Source organism: Thermobia domestica, chromosome 4 (assembly GCF_964235325.1).
Source record: "Thermobia domestica chromosome 4, izTheDome1.hap1.1, whole genome shotgun sequence".
Classification (NCBI taxonomy): domain Eukaryota; kingdom Metazoa; phylum Arthropoda; class Insecta; order Zygentoma; family Lepismatidae; genus Thermobia; species Thermobia domestica.
The window spans coordinates 191,288,846-191,303,430 of NC_137457.1; positions in this window are offsets into that span (position 1 = coordinate 191,288,846).

Here is a 14,585-nt window from a genome sequence, read left to right on the forward strand (position 1 = left end):
GCGGATATTGTAGACGAAAAATGAGATAATTCGGTTTCGTATTTTCGGGAAAAGCGGTTGAGTGAGGCACGGACCTTCTAACCGTTGATTACGGAATATCAAAAGTGCAAATAAGCATACGCAAAAGTTCCTAAAGAATATGGAGAATTGTAACGAAACTTTGTAAAGGGACTATTTGCAAAACAGTATATGAAACAAGTTTTAATTTTTGCGGAAAAACAGTGTTGGGGCCTAGGTCCCATCCGAAAAAAAGAAAATATTACCGTAATAGCTCAGAAAGGAGTGGACCTAAGCAAATCAAATTGTGTGTAGATATTATATGTAAAATAAGGGCTCTCGTGTTTCTCAAGTGTTCCTATCCGTCTTGCTTCAAATTTGGCATATCAATAGCAAACTGGAAATAAATGGATATGTGTTTTTCTTTATGCTGAAAAAACATTGCAAGGATTAAAGGTGCCTCCTGAAATACTATAAAATACGCTATACTGTTTGTGTTTGCTGTTACTTGATCTGCCAAATTTGAAGAAATCGGATGGAGGCACGACACTTGTGAAACACGGAAGGCCATATTTTACATATCCAATATCTACATACAATTGCTTTCGCTTCGGTCCACTTCTCCCGCAACTCAACGCCTCGGTTCACTCACAAGTTTTTTTTTCTTTCAGGAAAATACGAAACACGTATTCCCTCACCTTACCTCTACAATATTAGTGCACATTTCATTCACTTCGGTCCACTTCTTCTTGTCTTTTGGGGTCCAATTCCAAAATTGTAGACGGGAGCTTTTGACAACCAAAACCGTTTTTAACCAAAATTTAAAAATGTATTCGTTTATTTTTTGCGTATTGTCCACACACGCAGTTTGATGCAATTCATCATGTCCGTTACACACATCTAATATACTGTTACTAGATATTTTGATATTTTAGTGATGAAGGGTTTGGAGGGGTCCGTGCCCCACCTAACCGTTTTTCCAGGAAAATACGAAAACCATATTCCCTAATTTTGTGTCTATAATATCTGTCCAAATTTCATTCACTTCAGTTCACTTCTTCTTACCTTTCGCGGGTCAACTTTCAAATTTTGGTTTTGGGTTCTTTTGCCCCTAAAACCGTCTTTCCGCAAAAAAAGAAAAAACATATTCCTTTATTTTTTGTCCATACAAAAAGTTTTGTTGCAATTCTTCATGTCTTTTACACACATCTGACATATTGTTACTAGCATTTTTAATTTTTTGTGATCAAAGGTTTGGAGGGGTAGGTGCCCCACCCAACCGATTTCTCCAGGAAAATACGAAACCCGTATTCACTCACTTTATGTCTGCAATATCTGTGCACAATTTCACTCCCTTCGGTTCGCTTCTTTTTGCCTTTCGGGAGTCAACATTCACAATTTTGTTTGGGAGGTTTTGCCCCCCAAAAACCGTTTTCCCGCAGAACATAAAAAAACATATTCCTTTATTTTTTGTCCATACAAAAAGTTATGTTGCAATTCTTCATTTCCTTTACACACATCTGACATACTGTTACTATTACTTTTGATTTTTTGATAAAAGGTTTGGATGGGTCTGTGCACCACCCTACTGTTTTTTCCAGGAAAGTACAAAATTCGTATTCAAATTTCACGTCTGCAATATCTGTGCACAATTTCATTCACTTCGGCTCACTTCTTCTTGCCTTTCAAACGTCAACTTTCAAAATTTCGGGTGGTGGCTTTTACCTCTGAAACCGTTTTTCCGCAGAACAAAAAAATTTTTTTTTTGCGTATTGTTAATACACAAAGTTATGTTGGAATTCTTCATGTTGTTTGCATACATCTGACATACTGTTGGAAGCACTTTTAATATTTCGTGATCACAGGTTTTGAGGTGTCCATGCAGCACCCAAGCCTTTTTTTTTTTCAGGAAAGTAGGAAACCGTATTTCCTCATTTTACGTCTACAATATCTGTGTAGAAATTCATTCACTTCGGTTCATTTCTTTTTGCCTTTCGGGCGTCAATTTTCAAAATTTTGTGTGGGAGCATTTGCCCCCTAATACAATTTTTCAGCAGAACATAAAAGAACCCGTATTGCTTTATTTCTGGCGTATTATCAATACAAAAATTTCATTGCAATTCTTCATGTCCTTTATACACTTTCTACATACTGTTATTAGCATTTTAATTTTTTGTTATCAAATGTTTGGAGGGGTCCGTGCCCAACACGACCATTTTCTGCAGGAAAATATGAAACCCGTATCCTCATTTTATGCCTACAATATATGTGCACATTTGCACTCACTTCGGTTCACTTCTTTTTGCCTTTCGAGCTAAACTTTCAAACTTTAGGGTGTGAGGTTTTGCCCCTAAAACCGTTTTTCTGCAGAACTTAGAAAAACCTGTATTCGTTTACTTTTTGCCATACACAAAGTTATGTTGCAATTCTTCATGTCCTTGACACACATCTGACATACTAGCACTTTTGATTTTTTTGTGATCAAACGTTAGGGAGGGGCCGTGCCCCACCCACCCCTTTTCTCCAGGAAAATAGCTAACTCATATTCCCTCATTTTATGTCTACAATGTCCGTGCACAATTTGATTCACTTCGGTTCACTTCTTTTTGCCTTTCGGGCGCCATCCTTCATAATTTTGTGTGAGAGCTTTTGCCCCTAAAACCGTTTTGCTGCAGAAAAAACCCTTCTACATTTTTTGCGTATTGCCCGTACATAAAGTTTCATTGGAATTCTTCATGTCCTTTACACAAATCTGATATACTGTTACTAGCACTTTTGATATTTCCTGAGCAAATGTTTGGAGGGGTCCTTGCCCCACCTAACAGTTTTTTTCAGGAAATACGGAACTAGTATTCCCACATTTTATTTTCACAATACGTGTGCAAAATTTCATTCACTTCGGTTTGTTTCTTCTTGCTTTTCCGGTGTCAAATTTCAAACTTTTCGGGTGGGTTCTTTTGCCCCCTAAAACCGTTTTCCTGCAGAACATTAAAAAACCTATTCTTTTATTTTTTGTGTATTGTTCATACACAAAGTTTCGTTGCAATTCGTCATGTCCTTTACACACATTTGACATATTGCTACTAGAACTTTTTATTTTTCGTGGTCAAATGTTTGGAGGGGTCCGTGCCCCACGCGCCCGTTTTTTCCAAGGAAATACGAAACTCGTATCCTCATTTTACGTATGCAATATATGTGAAAATTTTTATTCACTTCGGTTTACTTCTGCCTTTCAGTGGCCGTGGTGGCTCAGTGGTAGAGTTCACCTCTGGTGCTTGGTGTCCCGGATTCGATCCCAGCCCCCGCCAAGTGAACCTTGTGGTGAACAAACACCGTGTGCGTGTGTTTTCTCGGGGTTCTCCGTTTCCTCCCACTTTCTTCATTCCACAATTTCTTTCATTACTCATCATCACCGTCTCCTTTAGTCTAACCGGCATAACTGTGGGACGTAAAACTCAAATATTTCATTTTTTTCTTCTGCCTTTCGGGCGTCAACTTCAAAAATTCTGGATGGGAGCTTTTTCCCTCTAAAACCGTTTTTCCGCGGGAAATAAAAAAACAATATTCATTTATTTTTTTGTCCATACATAAAGTTTCGTTGAAATTCTTTATGTCCTTTACGGTTACTAGCACTTTTGATATTTCGTGATCAAAGGTTTGGAGGAATTAGTGCCCCACCAAATCGTTTCTTCCAGAAAAATACTAAACCCGTATTCCCACATTTTATATCTACAATACCTGTGAAAAATTTCTTACACTTCGGTTCACTTCTTCTTACCTTTCAAAATTTTGAGGTTGCCCCCTAAAACCGTTTTTGCAAAGAACATAGAAAATCCTGTGTTCCTTTATTTTTTGTGTATTATCCATACAAGAAGTTTCGTTTCAATATTTCATGTTCTTTACACACATCTGACTGACATACTGTTACTAGCACCTTTCATTTTTCGTGATCAAATATTTGGAGGGATCGGTGCCCCACTCAACCGTTCTTTCCAGGAAAATACGAAACGCGGATTCCCCTGTTTGTCCACAATATCTGTGCAAAATTTCATTCACTTCGGTTCACTTCCTTCTGCATTTGGGGCATCAACTTTCAAAATTTTGGGTTTGAGCTTTTTCCCCTTAAAACCGCTTTTTCACAGAAAATTTAAATAAATGTTTTTTTTTTGCGTATTGTCCATACACGCAGTTTGATTAAATTCTTCATGTCCTTTACACACATCTGACATGCGGTTACCAGCACATTTGATTTTCCGTGATCAAAGGTTTGGAGGGGTCCGCGCCCCACCCAACCGTTTTTTCGAGGAAAATACAAAACTCGTATCCTCATGTTACGTTTGCAACATCTGCGCTTAATTTCGTTCACTTCGGTTCACTTCTTGTTGCCTTTCGGGCGTTAAGTTTCGAAATTTTGGGTGGGACCTTTTGCCCCTAAATCTGTTTTTCCGCAGAAAATTTAAAAAGCCCGTATTCCTTTAGTTTTTGCGTATTTTCAATACAAAAAGTTCCGTTACAATTCTTCATGTCTTTTACACACTTCTGACATACTGTTACTAGCATTATGATATTTCGTGATCAATGGTTTGGAGGGGTCCGTGCCCCACCCAGCCGTTTTTTCCAGAAAAATACGAAACTCGTATTCCCTCCTTTTACGTCTACAATATCTGTGCACAATTTCATTGACTTTGGTTTATTTGTTCTTGCGTTTCTGGTGTCAACTTTCACAATGGGGGGGGGCTTTTATATTAAAACTTACGTAACTTTATGTAACTTTTTCTTTTTTATGAGATTCTTTTTGTGGGAGGTGAGGAGAGAAATGCTTTCCTCTGATATATGTTTCTTGCCATTCATCTTGTTTGAACTGCTTAAGTAAGATCATTTTGTAACTTTTGATGTCATCCATTTCCGTCACGATAATATTATTGTCATTTTTAACAATTTGTTTTATTCCCTTATTTGCAGTTTGCCACACTGATATATTTATTACAAAATTGAGGTTTGGTTCAGCGCCTTTCGAATTCGGAACCAACCCAACCGCCGAGCTTTTTGGGTTGCCTGCTATATCAGGAAAAGGAAAATTGCAGGTGGTAATGCACTTTTGGAGTCGTGTATACATTGCCTATGATGTAGAAACGAAGTTGAAGGCGCCGAATGTTTGCGGTGAAAGACAACACGAATCAGTGATAGTTGCCAAGCCTGTATAAGTAAAGTTATTGATAAGTCCTGTAAAGCATGTGGTGATAATTTTGGAAATCGTTTGCTTTTAAGGCGGTGACGGCTTTTGTGAAACATGTGTTACTAGATCGTCCTGTCTTTATCCGGATAGTTGTCATTGCTCATAATAACAGTCGCTACTTTGATATCTTCTGCATTAGGAATCTAAGAGAACATCATCATCACATTCCTATTGACCTTATTCAGAGTCAGAAAATGGTTAGTATTATCATAGGAAATCTATTATTCAGAGATTCTTTTGTCTTCCTCCGTGTGAAACAATCAAATTTACCCATAACATTATTCCTTAGTCAAAATTTAAAGAAGGTAGCGTTTCCAATATTTATTTAATTCAGAAGAAAATGAAAATTATTTTGGTCCCTATCCGGCGCTTGAGTTTTACGACCCTGAGGGGCGAAGCACAGAAGAAAAACAAAACTTCGAAGCCTGGCACAAAGAAGAGGCGCTATAGCTCTCTCCTTCTATAGAAGGAAAGGAATAGCTCTTTTATTCTGAGAACGATGTTAGAATTCTACCAAAAGCGATCATCAAATTTAGCAACATTATTGAAGAGAAAACGAATGATATGCTATGTTTCATTGCTTAATCCAACATGGGATACGTACATATTGTACTTTATGTTTTCCTGAAAATACTGTCGCTAATTTCCGCGCTGGTTCCCATCATAACACCATGTATACTACTAAAGCTACGCAATGGCTTATGTACATAGAATAACAATTATGAAAATAAATCCAGTTTGCTAGGAGAGGTGGGGAAATGTCTATTGGTAGGTACGAGGACGATGGATGGCACGAAGCACTCAACACTGCCTGCGAATTTATAGGTTGTTACTGTCATCGTTTTAAGCGCTGTTACCCCTTTAACCGCAACGCATTCTGCACTACGCTCATGAGTAGTACAATACGATGGAATGGATGTGAAAAACAATGCTGTGTCGGAAGTACCTGAAAATTATAGACAAAAACTTATAGGAAGTGTAGCAATGTCCTTGGGAGGAGAAGGTAGGGACTGATAAAGATGTACAAAGTTTTATTAAAGAACGCTGTAGTAACCTATGTAATTTCCTTATTCCCAATAATTGTACAACGGCGACTGCACTGAATTTTTACGATCTTACGTCAATTGTACGGGTAATGAAACTTTCAAATAATTCAAATAATCAACATCTTTATATCCATGTGTGATACCTCGTAAACCTATGCTGGTTAATTCACCTAAGATACATGCGGTGCCGGACATTCCAGATGTGGAAAGTATTCATGGTGTAGTGAAATGTATCAAATTGTCTCCAAAATACTTCTATTTTCCAATCCTTCCGTATGATGCGCTAGACCTATTACTTTCCAATCTCTGTCGTTCATGTATGAAGAAGGAAAATACTGACGAATATATTCGTAGTAACACTGAGTGTGCTCTCACAGGGACATTTTGTACTCCAGAGTTACACCTCGCCCTTCAAAAAGGTTACAAAATATTCGATATACAAGAAATATGCGAATTCGATCACATGGGTCCTGAAGATGGAAATTATGTGAATCACTTCCTTCAGATGAATGAGTTCTCTCTTGTTGTAAAACTGAAGAAACCAAACAAACATCTATCGAGGAATATTATGATAATGAATTCATACAGCTGAACTACGTTAACATTAGGACGAAGCAGGGATTGAGGCAATGTGCAAAACTGTACCTTAATTCATTATGTGGCAAATGGGTTGAGAGCACTGATATGTCACGTATTGTAACTGTTAGTTATGAGGATACGTTTCGTAGGTATTTAACAACGGCATGGTATGAAATTCAAAGTGTGGTCCCAATTAGACATGGCAATTTAATTATCACTTACAGAGATATTGAAACCCAAGAAGTTCCATTAGAGTTTTCCAATGTGATACTAGCAGCATTTATTACTTCGTGGATTAGAATAAAACTGTACAAACTTCTGACGACTGTAAGACCAAACAGAGCTAAATACTGTTTAACGACAATATCATGATCATACTGAAAAAAGATGGGGAACCTTTGTTACCGCTTGAGAACTATTTGGGTGATGTAACAGATGAAATTCCAGAAGGTTGGACGTTTACAACCTTCCTGTGATTAGGGACCAAGAACTATACTAACTAACAACAAGAGGATGTTCAAAATTTGGCGGGTTAAACCAAATGATAGAACCTCATACAAATTAACATTGAGAGTTTCTATAAATTAATGTCTGGACAATTAGAGTCAGCAGTATTAAAAAATTAAAATAGTATCATGCATAAACCAGGGTTCCTTATCTTTAGCTGTACCTACAAAGATACAGAGACAAAGATACACCGTGTGGTGAAAAAAGTTAAACGTATTGACGAACATGACGAGACTGACGCTGAACCCATATGAAAACGTGCAAGTGCATCTTACCTTTATAGGTCCACGAACGAGTGAATGTGAACTGCATGAATGTCTCTTTGTCCTTTTGACCAATCTCTTCCCATTTATCCTTTTGGTGCATCATTTTTTTAGAGAAAGTCGATGTTAATTGGATTGTGAACATTTTTTAGTTTAATTTATTGTTTATCAAATTATTGATAATTTATTTTTCTTAATTGATTCTTAACTTATTTTTTGTTACTGGCTTTTTGGAGAAGCGTATAATTACACTCTATGAGTGTATGATTATTTTAACTGGAAAGCTTTAATATTCTTATATCCCAGTGATGTTTTTCTTTCTTTATGTGCGTGTATATAAGCAAATGTTTTATTGTATGCATTCATTTGAGAACAAGATGTTAAAGTTTCAACATTCCTCTACTATTTTAATCGCTGGTCCGTCAAGGACTCGGAAAACTTGTTTCTTAAATCGAGAACTTAATGAACGTGATAAAATGTTAGTTACAAAATTTAATGATATTGTATGGTGTTATGGCGCAGTAATACCGAAGTTAGACCCACATGGAAAAAAATGTTTTGTAGAGGGAATACCCGACATGGGTAATTTTGAAATTAAAGAAATGTAATTATTAATACTTCATGATTTAATATCGGATAAAAATTGTGATGTTACTAATTTATTTCCGAAATACGCACATCTTAAAAAAGTTGACTGTAATATTTATTAGTATTAAACATTATTATTCAAAATTTATTTCCAAAAGGAAAACACGCACTTGGTATTAGTTTAAATTCACATTATATTATAATATTTAAAGATCCTCGTTATAAATTGGAAATACAATATTTAGCTAGGAAAATAATGCCTCGATATAGTAAGGAAATCGTGAATGTATTCGTGAAAATAGCACGTCTAGCCTTACACTTGTTTATAATTTCACTTAACATAGAAAACAAATACGTACAAATATTTTTCGTAATGAAATCATGCAAGTGTACGCTAACGTAAAACACATGATTACAGAAATTTTTGCTAAGTTTGAGTCTAGATGTTGAAGGTGAAACACACTACAACACGCTCCGCGCTCTTTGGAAATGCAATAGTACAAAACGAAAAAAAATTTACAAAATGCTTCAATGGATTTAAAAAGAACAAGTGATCAAGTAACTAAAAACAAAATGAGAGGAAACTTCCCTTTTAATTTTCCTCAGAAGCAACGTTTACGTAGAAATAAAATTATCTTAGGAGCTTTATCTCAACAACGTACATCATTAAAGAAGAAGAAGTTGTTAGTACAAAAAGGTGGTGCGATTTTGCCATTAATATTGAGACAACTTCTTGCAGCTGTAGGCAGTTATTATCTTTAGTTGATAACGATATCAGAATTATGTAAACTGATTTTAGTTCCTGAAAATGCTGAACATAAAATGCGATCCCATGTTAAGTCAATAGATTTATATCAGTCACGTTTAGATGAAGAAATGAATGATATTTTAAAACGACATGAGCATAGTGTGCAACGAAAGTAGAAATTATATCTGCAAACTTTTCATCATTATTTACAGTACATTTCAACTTCATGTAAACCTATTACCTTATCTTTTATTCAGGAGGAAGAAGAAGGACGAGAAAAATCATCATCAAATTTCCCACATGATAACAATACTTCCATTTTGCCATTTGTATCAGAGATTTTAAAATAGGTAGCGAATACACTATAAGAAAACTGATCTATTATTAAAACAGTGGATAAGTTCTGATAAAATTTAATGTGAAAGGTCTTGTATAGTAAGTATCCATGGAAAAACAATATCAGGATCAAATATTATAGATTTAGTAAATGATGTTTTTTGTACAACAAAATAAGCAAGGACACCTATAGGTATCCTTGGATATAAAATTTGTTAAAATATCTTAATGGTTTTAAAGAATATGTTGCTACAACTATTAGAACACAAGCATCAAAAATCAAAATTAGTAGCACTAGTAGCAGCACAAGAGGAAGTAGTAAAACAATTCATAAAGTAAGAAAATCATTTAATTCTGCAACAGTAGTTAGTTCTTTTTAAACATGGAATAATTATCAATAAAATTATGATTTCCCACATCCTGATTCGTAACGAAGTATACAAATATTAAATGGTAAAACAAAGTTGTATAAAAAGATAATTAAAAAACGGTTAGCTTTTGAAGATGCTTATACATTATTGAAATACATGCAACGGCTCGTAAAATTTTCGAACGTAAAAATTATTATACGCACCTAACGTAACATTACAAATGGATTCAGCAGATATGTAAAATACTGCGAAGTATAATCATAATCATAAATATATATTATGTTGTATTCATATTTTTCACGTTATGCATTCTGTGTTCCTTGCAAAACAAATAAAAAATCCTGAAATGACAAAAGAAATAAGAATAAAATTAAAAATTCAAGTTACACGTGTGTAGCGCGGAAACAGATGTAGGCGGTGAATTTTATAACCATCATGTAAACAGTTGTTTAAACAATATGAAATTAACCGTTATAGTGTTCATTCCGAAATTTAATGTGCTACAGTAGAACGATTTATACGAACATTAAAATAAAAATTGTATCGGTATTTTACTGCAAAGAATACTTTTCGATATATTAATGTCTTGGATCAAATAGTAAATAATTATAATCATTCATATCAATCAAGTATTAAAATGGCAACTTCACAAATAAATAATTGCAATGTGAATCAAGTGTGGGAAACATTATACAGAAACAATAGTATGAGTAAAATCAATATAAGTTGTAAATTTAATCTGGGTGTCTACTTCCGTCTTAGTCAGTTGAAACATATATTAGAAAAAGGATATCTACCTAAATGGTCACACGAGATATTTATTGTATATAAATATTTTAATCAAATCCAATTAATTATCAATTAGAAATTGGAATGGCGAAGAAATTAAATTCATATTCCATGCACAAGAATTACAAAAAGTAATTATCAATTCAAAGAAAACTTATGTTATTGAAGAAGTGTTATAAAGCAAAATGTTTGGATGTGTGTAAAATATTTGGGATATCCTTCAAGTGTGAATTCGTTGATTAGATCAGATTCTATTCAGTCTGTAAGATGAATTGGAATTTCATACACGACTTTTACGTTACTCTTCCTTCAAATGGAAGTAGTAAATTTTTGATAATAGTACTACAGCTTCATTTCATGTTACATTAGCATAAGTTATTGATTTAAGGTGCATGGGGAATGTGGGATGGGGGTTACATTAACACCAATTAATATTCCGAGGAGTTTTTATATAGTTGGTGAAAACTAATAAATTACAATTACTCTCTGTTAGAATATTGATAAAATTGAACGTCATCATGTTTCAATTACATCGGGATATTGTTCTTCTATTGAATCTATTCTTCAGATGATTCCTGAAATTGTTCGTATATTACAATATTTAGCAAACAAAAATCAAATTATTATAAAACATTCTTCAAAATTAGAAGACCAATGTATGATTGGTTTACACCGGAATTACAACATATTTTTGGATTTATTAATGAAAAAACACTTGATATTAAAAATGTATACACAAAAGTTAGAAATGTTGATTTGATATTAACACCTGTAAAGTTTCCACGTAATTTAGATTATAATATTTCCAACACAATTATTGTATGCTTTGATATTGTAAAACTACAACAAAATATAGTACCGATAATTCGAAAACTTAGTGTATCTAATGTACAACACGGTCATGGATTTTTTTTTTTGTATTTCGGTCACAGCATTGTTAAAGTTTAAAATATGTTGATACAATAGACATAAGTGTGAAAGGTAAGCACGGATTAAAATTACCATTTCGTTTTGACGCAACTAAGCCTTTGCGCGTCTGTACTATTACAACAGGAACCCTATAAAATTGGACAATAGTCTATAAACATACACATTCTTTGCTCAATAAGTCATATCAATGTCTTGTTCAAGTCTAATCCGGTGGCTTTCTCTTAGTTTGGTATTTCTCTTACGCCATTGTCTACTTATCTGTAAGTTTCATAATCATATTATATATTTCATTTATGATTAAAGCTCCCTTCCTTTTCATAATCGTTACCATTCACTTCTTTAATATAAGAAGGTTTAATTTTTATTTGCCATAATAATAACGCAGGCAGTCTTTACACTTTTGAAAAGTTACAGAAACAAAACACACTCATTCTAACAAATTTTAGGTTCCTGAATACGAATATGAAATCCATTTTACTGTATTAGCGCACATTTTTGTGTAACGCTTAGTTGCCATACTTGCCATAATAGGAAAAATGAGCTATCATGAAGGGTACCGGCCAACGAGCTCTTCGCGTGCCGAAAGGGAATCAACTTCAATTCCACAGCTGGTCAAGGACGGCATTCAGTTTTAAAATTCGTAAAATTAATTTATCGAATCTAACCAGTTAAAAAGCAATGTAGTCTGTTGTGTATTAGCACTAAAAACTATATATATTCTTTTAGTGTAGGTCTATTAGCGTTTATAAACACAGAGTATTTTATAAAGTCTAATGTTTAGAGCTGCTAATAACACCATCTGCTTTACTTTTTTCTTCTATGAAGTGTTGGTTTCACTCTCTTCGCCTACCAGCAATTGTCCCTCATCATTGCAGGGTCCCAACGTCCTTGATATCGAGTTTCCCTCTTTCACATATCCTGGTCAAACCATTCTCCCATTTCGTCACTTATATCTGCAAGATTTTCTGGAAAGAAGTTGAGATGGGATCGCAGAAACTGGATTTTCAAAGTCATGCGACATCCCAGAGCTTCAGATGCGACCAGAAGTTGCTGCACCAGAGCCTCGGAATTTTGATCTTAAATTTTGCCCGAAACAATTCTACAACTTGAACAAAAGCACGCCAGGCATTTAACTCGTTGTCATTTAAACTCTGTTCAAACAATTCACATGGACATTCAATTTAACATCACTTCGCTTTGGAAAACACTGTCTAAAATACTTAAATCCTTCACCTTCTTTGTCCATAGCTTATAACGAAATTCTTCATGACGGCCAGCTTAATATGAAGAGGTGAAAGCAGCACCTTGGCTCGATCGATCAGAGGCTCATACTTGACGCTGTTGGTACCATGCTTAATGTCTCTTTGGAGGCCATTGTTTTTGTGAAAAATTCTTTTCTGTAGCTCTTGAGTCCCAAAGAGACAAAAAACAACGGTAATTTCTAAATCCACGTTGCAGGCCAAGTAATATTCTAATAACTTTAAAATCACCGAAAATTTGCCAATGATATTCGTTGTAGTTAATACGATTTATAATAATTGTGAGATTCTCGTAAGTCTGATTCATCGAAACTCAGTGTGCTACAGGAATAGACGGCAGCTTTTTTCCATTAATAAGTAAAACAGCTTTCAGACTGTACTACACGAATCTATGAAAATACGAAAATTGGATGGATCATGTGGAATTTCTAATTCATTCATCAGACCATTGATGTCGGTGCAACGCAAAGGGAACCTTCCGTTCTGTAGTATTCTAAAAAGGGCTCGTTCTTTTTCCTGTAGTGAGTGTAAGCAGTTAAAGGATCCAGTAAATTCCATTCTTTGAGTCTAGCACCCAAAGGTTGAGCTTTCTCTTTCGAAAGCTATAACTCTCTCACTAAATCATTCAACTCGTATTGTAGGATGAAGTGAGTCTCATCTTTAACGTGGAAGGAACTGTCTCTCGGATCTTCATCTGCAGATATTGAGTTTGTCTCCTCATCGCTTCCAGCAGATGCTGTAATATCGATAGTTTTGAATTTTTCGGAGGAGTATTTACAGATAAACTTTCTCCATGGCACACTGGTCTGAATGCAATTTTGGGTATTCGATGGCACATGTTTCACTTTTTAGTTCCTGGCGTATTCGCCATACAGAAATAGCGATCATCATAATGATTCCGGGGTTCTCTCCCTATCATCGGAACAGCAAAAAGATTCTTTGTTTGGTTTCTTTAAGCCAGGCAGTCAGAGTTGCATAACGCATCAAACAGCAGACATGAGGGGAACAGCTTTTATCTTGATCACCGATCTTACAACCTCTGGGGGATTGCACAGGAGATTTGCACAGGAAAGCGAAACTTAGAGCAACAGAATAACCACTTATTCCATAAAATCACTAAAAGATACTGAAAACACAGGCAAACAGATCTAAAAATACGGCAAAATAAAACTGAAGTTACTGTCACAAATATTCCAAGTCAATTCTCCCGACAAAATACTTATACACTTTAGAGATTAGTTATTGCAATGCATAAGAGTAGACTGAGCCATGCAATTACGCCGCAATCAGCGCCTATTCTGCCCGCGCCATCGTGTCGCACATTGTTGCCACATAGACGCTATTTTTAAAACCGGTTTCAGTAGTCTAAAAACAAACAAAGGAGGGGGAACATAAGTTCAAGCACTTCAACCATCACCGTCTTCCAAGTATTCATTGTTTTATATATATATATATATATATATATATATATATATATATATATATATATATATGCCAACAACAAGGGGGTCCTATCTTTCGCCTGCTGAGTGAAATCTAATTTATTTCTTACTCAAATATCATTGCCAGACCGGTTACTTCGATGACAACTGAAGCAGTCTGTACAAAGTGGCAAAATTGGCAACAATGCATAACGCAAAAGTACCAGCTAATGTAGTAAAATGGCTACAAGATTCGAATTCAGCATCCTGCAATTATTCAGAATCAGAGATTTTCCTTCCTGTAAGCAAACTAACTTTGGCCAGTGTAATAATCGAAAAAGATTAAATTATTACAGAAATTAAAATTTTGGATTGAAGAGTTATAAAGCCAAATTCTCGTCCCGGACTCAGTTCCTGAGCAAGTGTCCAAATCCTTTTCTATCCCTTGCTTTAATGGATGGCAGTAATTTTTAATCTTATAATTACATTGATAATATGTTCCATTTTTCAATAAC